The sequence below is a fragment of the Hydra vulgaris genome, chromosome 09 (genome assembly GCF_038396675.1).
Source record: "Hydra vulgaris chromosome 09, alternate assembly HydraT2T_AEP".
Classification (NCBI taxonomy): domain Eukaryota; kingdom Metazoa; phylum Cnidaria; class Hydrozoa; order Anthoathecata; family Hydridae; genus Hydra; species Hydra vulgaris.
This window is the reverse complement of record NC_088928.1, coordinates 2,128,381-2,140,445: the sequence shown is the minus strand read 5'-3', so window position 1 is coordinate 2,140,445 and position 12,065 is coordinate 2,128,381. Positions and strand designations below refer to the sequence as shown.

Below are 12,065 nucleotides of genomic sequence, written 5' to 3'. Positions count from 1 at the left end.
ATGTGGGTTTCATATGGTAAATCCCACATGGATTCCATATGGTAAATCCCATATGGGATACGCGTAGGTTTTTACCATATGTAACCCATATGGGGATTATTATTTTGTCCCATGTGGGTTTCATATGGTAAATCCCACATGGGTTTTATGTGGTAAATCCTACATGGGATATAGGTGGAAAATACTACATGTTATAGATCTTAAATGCCACATATTTTAATCCAAATGGTATAAAAGTAGTCAATACTAGACAAATGAAAGTCCGAATGCTTCTATGATAATTTTTAAAATTCTTTTAATTTAAAAATTACTTAAATAGTAATTTAAAATTAATTATCGAAGCTTTCAGAGAGGCTTAACTTAATCTGGTAATTGCTACTTTATCCCATTTGGTATTCAAAATGTGTAGCATTTTTGATCTTTTACATGTGATGTTTTTCACCTATAACCTATGTGGGATTTACCATAAACTATTATGACGAAATTTTATAAAATTAAAAAACGTGTTGCAAAATGAATTTATTTTAAAATAAATGCCATTAATCAATACATCCAAGATGAATATTAAAAAAATTATTTTTTCTTTTGCGATTTACACGCCGTTTTTTGTGATTGAATTAATTAAATCGCTTCGGCTTGCATAATACCAAGGTTTTTAGTATCTTCTAACTTTCTTCAAACATTTTCTAAAAAAAAAATATAAATACAAATATATATAAATACATATATATATATATATATATATATATATATATATATATATATATATATATATATATATATATATATATATATAGAGAGAGAGAGAGAGAGAGAGAGAGAGAGAGGGAGAGAGAGAGAGAGAGAGAGAGAGAGAGACAGAGAGAGACAGAGAGAGACAGAGAGAGAGAGAGAGAGAGAGAGAGAGAGAGAGAGAGAGAGAGAGAGAGAGAGAGAAAGAGAGCAATTTTAATAAGGAACCTTATTAGTCGAGCAATTTTAATTATTAGCCAGGTTGAAGTCATTAATGACTACAATATTTCACAAATAATTATTTCCTAATTTATTACTTACAATGACAAACGTATTATGGGTAATTGAACACATATTATGCGTAATGAGCTTGAACCCATGAGGAGAATCCTGAAAAAAAAGTGATCAATTAGGATAAGTAGTTAAACAAAAAAACAAAAACAAAAATGTAAAAACCTACTTTTTCAATGATGTAGACGTTGGGTGCAATAGCCACTGGATGCAAAAGTATCTTTACTTTTTCGTCACACACACGGCCTTCTATAATAACAGGCCTTGACATCGCGAAATGCCGTAAAAACTGAAGGCCGATTAAACTTTCACTTTTACTTATATTGATATATTTTTATATTAGATAGGGTGTAATGGCAGTCTATGTTTTCTAATAATAATCTTAAGTAAAGACGGAAATATAAAAAGAAAACCAAAAAGTTGTTAAAAGATAATCATATTTTTCGTATTTCAAATTTCATTAAGAATATTTATGTAATATTAAATAGTATCAATAACAAGCAGAACCATAACAAAGTATATATCTATATATTAAAAAGATAACTGTATTTTTAATTTTTTTTTTGCTAAAAATGGTAACAATAAAAATCACCAACAATAAAAAACACCAACAAAAGTTGATTCAAGCAAAAAAAAAGTTTTATCAATATATCTCAACAGGGTAAATATTTACAAATCCAAACATATTGAAAGACATATAGGCTAATGAGAAAATAAAAAACATAACAAGTAAATAGCATAATTAATTACAAAACTAATTTTCACATAAATTATGATAGCTTTAGTATTTTGGGAGTGGTAATTAGTGAGTAATTCTTTAGCAGAATATTAGAATATACTCTGCATTGTTTTTTTGTGATTTTAAATTAATATTTAGCAGCAATGAACTAAAACTGAGTAACACAAAATGTTCTGTATAAAGGGTCAGTAGCACCTTGAAAAAAAAAAGCAAAATATTGACCATTAGAAAAGAGCATCAGAAGGAATTTCAAGCCCGCCTCTGTTTAGGCTATACAGATAACTTCCATATTTATAATAATAATTGGTAGAATCATCATAAATTTTTATTTCGCTTTTTTGCACATAGCCAGCTATGTAAACTATAGCCACTAATGTAGATTTATTAACTGAGCTTTCAAGATCATGTATATTATCCAGAAGTTCTTTTTCATCAGTAGAAATATCTCTAAAACATATGTCACAAGTATGACCATCGATACCATCAACAGGAATGTCAAGTTGTAATATCAACTTAGTAAGTTGAATATTAATTTTTTCAATTACAGATTTAGCGTTTATAAAGTAAGTACCTCCAGATCCCTGTCAAAGCTTAGAAAAAGCTTTTTTAAGTGGATTTGTTGAAAACCAACCTAATAAGACATACTTTGCTCCATTACTCAACAAAGTTTCTACAAGATCAATAAAGCCATAACATAAATACGCTATTGCATTGCTAGTATCTAGCGTAAGCTGTTTTACACGCTTACCTGTAGGTTTCATAAAATTTGACAGTTCAGCAATATCTCGTAGCAGTTGTAACTGTTGATCACCAACTGAGTGGATTTCTTCGCATAATTCATTTCTAAACCGAATGCCAGCACCAGGTGCTTTGACATTAACAACATTCGAAAAAAAATTATTTTTCAATAAATACAGCAGTACCTTCAAATGCTTTATTTTCGATCTCTTGATGCGTTCTTAATGCAGCTACTGTTTCTTTGCAAAAAACAGACAAACAAAACTTTACAGATTGTCTCTCTATTGGTTTTGGATAAACTGATTTAGCTGTAAGTTAAGAGAGTTTAAAAAGACTATTGCACTCGGTTTTATATATAGTTTCTAAATCACTCCACTTAGCCAAAGCCAGTTCTTTATTGTTCAAAAGTTGAAGTTCCCCAGTCTTTTTTGTCAACCAATTGTTTCATATAGATTTTAGTAGATGCACATAATCATACAATAAATATATACCTGATGTTGTTAACCATGGTTTACTATCAACTGTTTTAAACATTCCAAAAAATCTTTGATTTACACGGTTACCATCAGTAATTATTACCAGTGTCTTACTATTTTCAATATTATTTATTGTATAGACAATTTGTTGACATTGAGCAAACTGAAATTCAGAGGAAAGATTTGCAACAGGTTGAGCTCTACATATAAATTCTGGACCTCCAAAAAGACATTTAATCATAAATGATAAAATTGTTTTAGCTAACTTTTCAGGGTAGTTTACTGCTTGACCAAACAAAGCACCTCTTGGGTAAAGTAATAAAGCTTTGACATAGACCTCATCAATTAGTAGTATGGAAATTCTTTTTAATGGATTTAAATTCATAAAAATACTATTTATGAAACTTAGGTCCTCCATTGAGCTTATTTTTGAAGTCAATCGTGTTAAAGTCCTTATACTTGGCAACTTGTAGTCAATACACAAACAATCATATAAACTTCGTTGTAGTTGTAATTGATATTGTAGTTGTAGTTGTATAAATTGATATTTTTGTTGTAGTTGAGATAGTTCGACTTGCAAAGAGATACACAGCATTTCAAAGGCATTTTTAAGGCATTTAAAAAAACTAATAGTTAGTTTGACAATATTATTACCTTACAATGTTAACGCCTTGAAACTTACAACGTTATCGACTTGAAGTTGCGCTATCTAATTTATAAACCAATCAAATTTTAAAGATTTATTAAAAAAGCGCGAACACAAACTTTTGTCTAATGTTAAAAGATGAAAATGTAAACACAGTATTAGGAATTGGCCTTCAGATTAACAAATTTGTTGCACGATGTCAAGGCCTGTTATTATAGAATAATAACAGGCCTTGACATCCGCGGTCACACATAATATAATATTCTGAAACTAATAAACAAAAATCTAAATTTCTATAAGTAAATTTATTCTTTGATCATTGCCTTTATATCCTATCTTATTTTCATATCATAATTTATTATGGTATTATTTATATAACATATCACAACAATATTATTAAATTTGTGATGTTCAAATATCATATGAACATTCACTAACATGTTCATATGATATTTGAATATAGTTCTTGAGTATATTATCTGCAAACAATTGACTGATGCAAGTTCAAATGTTGTCAAAAACCAAGCATGCATGCATGGGACACTGCAGTGTCCCACAAAGAAATGCTGGTTTGAAAGTCAAATTTTCTTTAAAAAAAAAAAAAAATTAAAATAGGGGGGAGATAAGTTTCTGTAACTTTTTTTATGCTCCAAAACTTTTAACTTTAGATATAATAAGGTCCTTATGACTTAAGGGACTTACAAACTACATCAAGGAACAAAAACAGGATATTAACAGAAACTTTTCAATTTTTAATCTGGAGTGCCACAGTGTAATTGGGAATAAAGTCGCTGGGTCCAGTATTCAAAGTAATATGATCTAAAGTAATATATAAATTAAATAAAATGCTTTAAAATGCATGCAGTTATACATATAACTCCTGATAGTTAACTATATGTATAACTAGTTATACATAAAATTTATTATATAAACTTATTTTTTAAGGTTATGCTTGAACAAATTAGTACCAATTAATTCAAATTCAAGATTTAGTTCAAGTTCAAGTTCTTATTTGTTCATTGTTTTTTCACTATTTTATATTTATTTGTTCAAATTTGTTAACTAGTACTAATTCTTACTACAGTAAGAATATTTATCATTGTTGAACGTGATTTTATTAGTAACTTAATTTTACTTTCAACATATTTTGACAACACCCTTTACATTTTAAATGATGACAGTTTTACTTTTCTATTGATGTTAAATTTATTACGTTTCAATAACTCAGATTGGATTTTACTGAATTATTGTAAGCTTTGTAAGAATTTGTTGTATATCAAATGGTGTTGTAAATAAAGTAAAAATTATATATATATCTATATATATATATATATATATATATATATATATATATATATATATATATATATATATATATATATATATATATATATATATATATATATATATATATATATATATATATATATATATATATATATATATAGTATTTAGGCTATGGGATAATGATGCCAGTAGACAGAGGGGCAGTGTGAGTTTAACAATAATTAACAATGGGAGGGAATATTGAGACCAAAATAATGTCAATTAAAAAATTGAATTAAAAAAAAAAGTAAAACAATTTATGCTAGCTATGAGCAGGTTTTAGAGGTATTTACACCATCAATATGGTCTAAAAACTTCTTGCTTTTGTTGCTTTAAACTGTAGAGGATCATAGGAAAAACAATTTTAATTCAGAAATTAGCTTGCTTATCTGTCATCATCTGACATCATTATGCATAGATGATCCTAAGATTTAGGTAAAATAAGTAATCAATTTGCCATATTTCTCTTTAGAAAGTGTAAGAAAAAAGCATTGTTATGCTGAGAACCTACCTATTGAGCAAGCTTTGACCACCTATTTTATAAATTTGAGAGACAGAAGTGGAAGTGCGAATCGCAAAAGAACTAATAACAATGCTCTTAATTGATTTTAACTTTGTAGATTAACATTAATATAGTATTTAGAAATAATAAATGAAGTTTACATGATTTTTATAATTTGTATTTATTTCTTGTATTTTATTTGTATATTTGTATTTAATTATCAGTTGTCAGTCTCTATTTTATAAAATGAATTAAAAAACTATTTATTTATAGTATAATATTAATACATAAATACTAGTTTCCTAATGCTATTATCATCACAATGTTACTTTTATTATTTTTAAAGTTAAATTTTGTATCAATTTTATTTTTTTAATGTTGTGTGTATATATATATATATATATATATATATATATATATATATATATATATATATATATATATATATATATATATATATATATATTATTTTTACTTTATTTAAAACACCATTTGATATACAACAAACCCCTACAAAGCTTACAATAATTCAGTTATGATACAATCTGAGTTATTGAAACGTAATAAATTTAAGGTGGTAGTATAGTAATTAGGAAAAAAAAAAAAAATCACCTTTTTCAAATAAAAAAAAATTCTACAATGTGTAATATAACATCAATAAGCAAAAAAAAAAAAAAAAAAAAATTATGACAAATCTTCTTCAGCATAATTATCGCTGAAGGCCCATAAATGGGGTAAACTGTGACAGAGATTTTTCAAGAACCCTTATATATTTTTTATTGAAAATTTGGCTGGTGATATATTACATGTGGCATTGCAACATAGACTAGAAGATTTTGATATGGTCAAAAAAATCAAAAAATATTTGCATTTTGGGGGTAATTTATGAAAAAAAATGATTAAAAATTACTGAACGAGAGAAGCAATAAAAATTATCCTAGTGTATGTTGTAGATACTAATGTAGTGAGTATGTGTGCCAAATTTCAAGTAAATCTGATAATTGGTTTTTTAAAAAATCCACGTCGCAAACCCCAAATACATGATTTTGAGAAAAACACAATTAAAAAAAAAAAGAAGAATAAAATAGTTCAAAATTCACCACTTTTATAAGTTACACCTTCCAGTTCTTCATTTTGGTCACAAAAACCTTTTTTTATTGCTCTTAACTTTTTTCTTCTTGATTTTACTTTAGTACTACATTGTTTTTCTGCTTTAATGATTCGTTTATTGTCTTTACGTAAACAGTAATTTTGCGCATTTACACCGAATTCCATTCCAAGCTCATTAAACAATTTATTTAAGAACTGCTGCCCTTCATTAAAATTTAGTACAGCTGAGGCTACTCCTATACTTAGAGCAGTTCTTTCAATAAATATATCTTTTGGGCATCGCTTCCATATCAACTGGTTTAAAGACTCATTGGGATTCTGCGTTTTTCCATGCAAACATTTTTCAAGAAGTTTATCGGAACCAAGGTCTATAAATATTGGTTTGATGGTGTTGCAGACAGCAGCGGGAATACAAATATTTTCTTTATATGAAATTTTGCCAGTCAGTTTGTCAGACTGGAATTTGCACCAAGAATCTTTGGTACGCAAACAAAACTGATGACGCGTTTCGCCATCACAACTTTCAGAACAGTGAAAAAGTACAGCTGCAACACTCTTTTTCATTCCATATAAATTTCCAACGTTTTGCCTTATTGCCTTACCATAATAATTTTGCAATGTATTTATAACATGTTCTGTTAAGCGACCTGCTCCTCCTAACTTTTTGCCATCACATAAAGTTTCTTTATTTTGTTTTTTTAAGTTTCTTAATCTAGTACCAACACGTTTTTGAATATGCCCAATGCACTCTGCTTTTTTTATTTCAAAATCTCCATAAGGTTTTGCAGAAACGACATTAACATATGAACTGCTATCTCCATCTCCTAGAAACGTTGTATATCTCAAATTTTTTTTTTTTTCAGAACGCAAAAATATTTTTATTGTACCACTTGATTCCATAGAGGAGGCTGAACCGGTATGACTGATTTTGCACTTTTTATAATGTAAGGAGTGAAAATCATTATATTCTTCATGATGCGTGTACTTTTTTAACTCCCATATAGAACACAACTTACAAGTTTTTGTTTCTATTTCGTAATCAACACACTTACCATTTTCTACAGCAACAGCTGTTACTAATCCATTGTTTGAGGTGTATCCACGTTTCTGCCATGATCCATCAAACCCACAAATAATATCTTTAGATGTTTCATTGATTGATAGTAACTCATTTGCTGCATTTGACATGCTTTTGTCAACCAAACTTTGATAGACATCCAACATTATGTGCAATGTGTCATTATAGCAGTTTTTATTCATTGGAGGGTTCATGTTCATAATTCCACAAAATGTTTCTGTTGCTGAAAATCCCTTACCCATTTCACGAAATGCAATTACTGTACGAGTGTTTATGTCAAAGCGTTTTCGTCCAACACAATTAATTTTTTTATCCATTTTAGCAGATGAAAAAAAAATCGTTTCCCATTCACAATCACTGCAACAAATTTTTAGTCCAATACTTAGGCCATATCTTTTTGAAGAATCAAACTGCAATTTTACTAACTTGTTACATTCTGGGCATTTAAGGACCATTATTGATTTTTTAAGTAAACCAAAGTTCATAATAAAGTTAAAGTCTTCATTTATCTGTTGAGGTTCATTTACAACTTCTTTGTTGAACAACTTCTTGTAGGATGAGGAACATGGTATGTTTTCAACTGAAGGTATGGCTACGGTTTCATTATTTTTGCAGACATTTGTATGTCTGTTTCCATAAAACTTTCTTTTCTTATTTTGGTATACTCTTTTAGAAGATTGTTTTCTTTTCGTTCGACCCATTACACTTTTATTAAAATAAGATATTTAAAAAATTGACTGATGTATACTACACTATAGACTATTGGTGAACTTATAAAGAGCATAAAATAGCAATAAAGCGTGCTCATTCGCGTATAAATCGAGTCAATAAACAAGAAGTAACTGCTGATTAACAATTTTCATTATAAAAGTTTAGCATGAAACTGTTTTTATTGTTTATATATAACTTTGATTGCAAAAACCCGTAGCAACCTGGTAAATAAAGCGTTGCTACGGATAAAAATTGATATTGAACAATTTAAAAGCAATTTCAGAGGTATAAACTGATTTTTTTATTATAAAGCAAGATAAGATTTCGACTCTACAATAGTTATATTAGCTAAAAAATGTATTTTTGAAAAAATGAATTTTTCAATTTTAATTACTATACTACCACCTTAACATCAATAGAAAAGTAAAGCTGTCATCATTTAAAATGTAAAGGGTGTTGTCAAAATATGTTGAAAATAAAATTAACAAATAAAATCACATTCAACAATGATAAACATTCTTACTGTAGTAAGAAATAGTACTAATTAACAAATTTGAACAAATAAATATAAAATTAACAAAAACAATGAATAAATAAGAACTTTAACTTGAACTTTAACTAAATCTTAAATTTGAATTAATTGGTATTAATTTGTTTAAGCATAACCTTAAAAAATAAGTTTCTATAACAAATTATATGTATAACTAGTTATACATATAGTTAACTATCAGGAGTTATGTGTATAACTATATCAGGAGTTATATGTATAACTAAATCAGGAGTTATATGTATAACTATATGCATTTTAAAGTATACTATTTTATTTAAACATTACTTTAGATTATATTACTTTGAAAACTGGACCCAGAGGCTTTATTCCCAATAACACTGTGGTACTCCAGATTAAAGATTAAAAAGTTTCTGTTAATATCCTGTTTTTGTTTCTCAATGTAGTTTGTAAGTTCCTTAAGCCATAAGGACCTTATTATATCTAAAGTTAAAAGTTTTGGAGCATAAAAAAAGTTACAGAAACTTATCTCCCCCACCACCACCACCCTATTTTTTTCTTTTTTAACAAAGAAAATTGGGAATTCTTTGACTTTCAAACCTGCATTTCTTTGTGGGACACTGTAGTGTCCCATGCATGCATGCTTGGTTTTTGACAACATTTGAACATTCATCAGTTAATTGTTTGCAGATAATATACTCAAGATCTATATTCAAATAACTATTATATTATCCTAATAATACGTCTATTTGCACAAATCTTAATCTTATTTCTTTAATGAAAGATAAACATTATTCGTGGTTTTTACATACTTGCTTTCCCACATGAAACCCACGTGGGATTTCCCATGTGTGTAAATACCATATGGTTCCCACATGTAACCCATGTGGGATTACCCACATGGGTTTAAGGTGACAAATTTCCATATGGATACCACATGGGAAAATCCGTCCCACGTAAATCCCATCAATCCCACACGGAACCCACGCGGAACCCATGTGGGACGCGGTTTTATTTTTCACTGGGGATAAGTGTTCGGTAGATACAAACGACGAGTTTTTTGATAACTGAATATAAAATTTATTGTATAATATTATGTCCTTGTTTCATAAATATATATTTTCTTTTTTACTTCATTTTTTTTATTATAACAGTGGTTGTTGCTAAGAGGAGGGATAGGAGGGGAGGGAGAATAGTAGGCTTGGGGTTTTCTCCCTATCCTCCGCAAAAAAACTTTTAGGTTCTAAGTTCTCTGTGGACATCGGACGTTATTCTACTACCTTGTTATTAAGTTCACACTGCATCATCTGTCAAAGTGCACCAAAGAGCAAACAACTCTGTGTAGTATTATTGATGTTTATTTTACTCTAATTAAGTGATTTTTTATAGAAGTGACAATAATATTTAATAATTTCGAACATCCAGTCTTTAAAATGACTAACAGAGGTAAAAAAAATTATTCTACAGAACTGAATAAAGATAAATGTGAAGATATATTTCCTGTGGATAGGGGTGCTACATGTTTTTGTGTAAACATCTAATTTTTTCGCTTTTAACATTTGGTATATCCCTAACGTTGAAAGATTTTATCTTTATATTTCAGATGGTGTAAATAATAATGAATTAACTAATATGCTGCCCGCTTTTTCTACAGAGCTGAATATAAAAGGACGTTGGGATATATACCAGTAAAAAAAAATCACAACTTTTATAATTAGTTTATTATAAAATTGAATTTTAACCTTGTTTTTTTTACCATTTAGGTAACCGAATGGAAAATATTACAATGTTTCAACCGAGTACAAGTGGTACTCAGAAAATATATGGATTTGCTTTATTCAATCCTTTGTCATCTGAAGATGATACTGATGATGATAAAAATTATGAACCCGATGAAAACAATTACAGCTCTAGCGATTCAGACATGTAGGAAGGCCGAAGAAATAACTTTTTGAATTTATTGCTGAACATTCATGAAGACAAGATAGGATTTGAAAGTTGTGATAAAGAGTGTGCAGATCTCCGAGAAGAGGTTTTGGATCGTCTAAAAGATGTATCGGTGCGCTGTGTGATCGGTAATGTGTTTCGGATCTAAATGAAAAACTCCAGGTAAAGGGTGAAAAGTGTGTCAGGTAACCAGAACAATGGAAAAATGTAATTCGAAAAAAGAAACGGACATCTGGAGAGCAGTATGTAACAAAGGGTGGGAGAATAAAAGAATCTAGGGATATGAATGAGCTGCGTCGTTGCCGTCTTAAGTGTAGTGAAAAAATTAATGATGTCGACAGAGCAGTCATATTTGCTAGCTTCTGAGTCCCTTACCATGCTTGAACTCAGAAGGCACAATAATTGCTTCACTTGTGAAAGAAAAACTTATTACACAACCCAGGCCTAAGAGTAATGCTCAGAACCAACGCCGTCAAAATACAAAATGCTATTCATTTGAAGTGCGCGACACCGTAATAACTGTATGCAAAGTATTTTTCATTAACACTCTATCAGTGATATTTTCATTAACGTGAAGTAAAACTAGAAGTAAAAATAATTGATTTCGTTAACGTGAAGAACAAAAGCTGTAATAGAATTGAATATAAGTATCAAAAAACGAAAATAGGAATAGAATTAGGAGTTATTACCGAACGAAAATTATTGAATTTATATAAAAATTTTGATACGATAATTTTTTATTTTTGACAATTAATTTACAAATTTTACATACTTGCTTTAAAGTTGATGCACATGTTTGACCATAGCGATGATATTTGGAATAGTTGTAGAATGTATCATTGGACCACAAAACTGGTCACGTGCTTGTCATTACGTTAAGTATAAATTCAATGCGTTCAATCTTTTGTTATAAAATAAAATAAACATCTAATGATTCTTAAGAGTTGCAAATCAATCACTAACAGAATAATGAGTTTATCAAGGTTGTTGGCTGGTAGGAAACGTGACAGTCCCGTATGGAAATTCTTCGTTTACGATGAAAAAACTGACAAATCCACGTGTCTAGTACAGGACATAAATAAAGAAAGCGCGTATGGTGCAACTCTTGCCGGAGAAAATTCCAGTAACTTGGTAGCGCATATTCAGAGAATACATAAAGACACACACAAATTTTACACGGATGAAAAGAAAAAATGAAATGCAGAAAAAATATTTTTGAAACGTAAAATTGATGAAGCCAATTCTACATCTTCCCAAAATA

General features: G+C 28.9%; 1 long non-coding RNA gene across 1 annotated transcript; it reads right to left on the bottom strand.

Annotated features, from left to right (window-relative positions):
* Positions 1-504: 504 nt before the first annotated feature.
* LOC136084483 (uncharacterized) lies at positions 505-4,851 on the bottom strand. Its single transcript, XR_010640574.1, has 3 exons — positions 1,193-4,851; positions 1,054-1,122; positions 505-686 (listed from the first exon to the last, which is right to left on the bottom strand). It is a non-coding gene; the product is annotated as an uncharacterized LOC136084483 (long non-coding RNA).
* Positions 4,852-12,065: the final 7,214 nt, after the last annotated feature.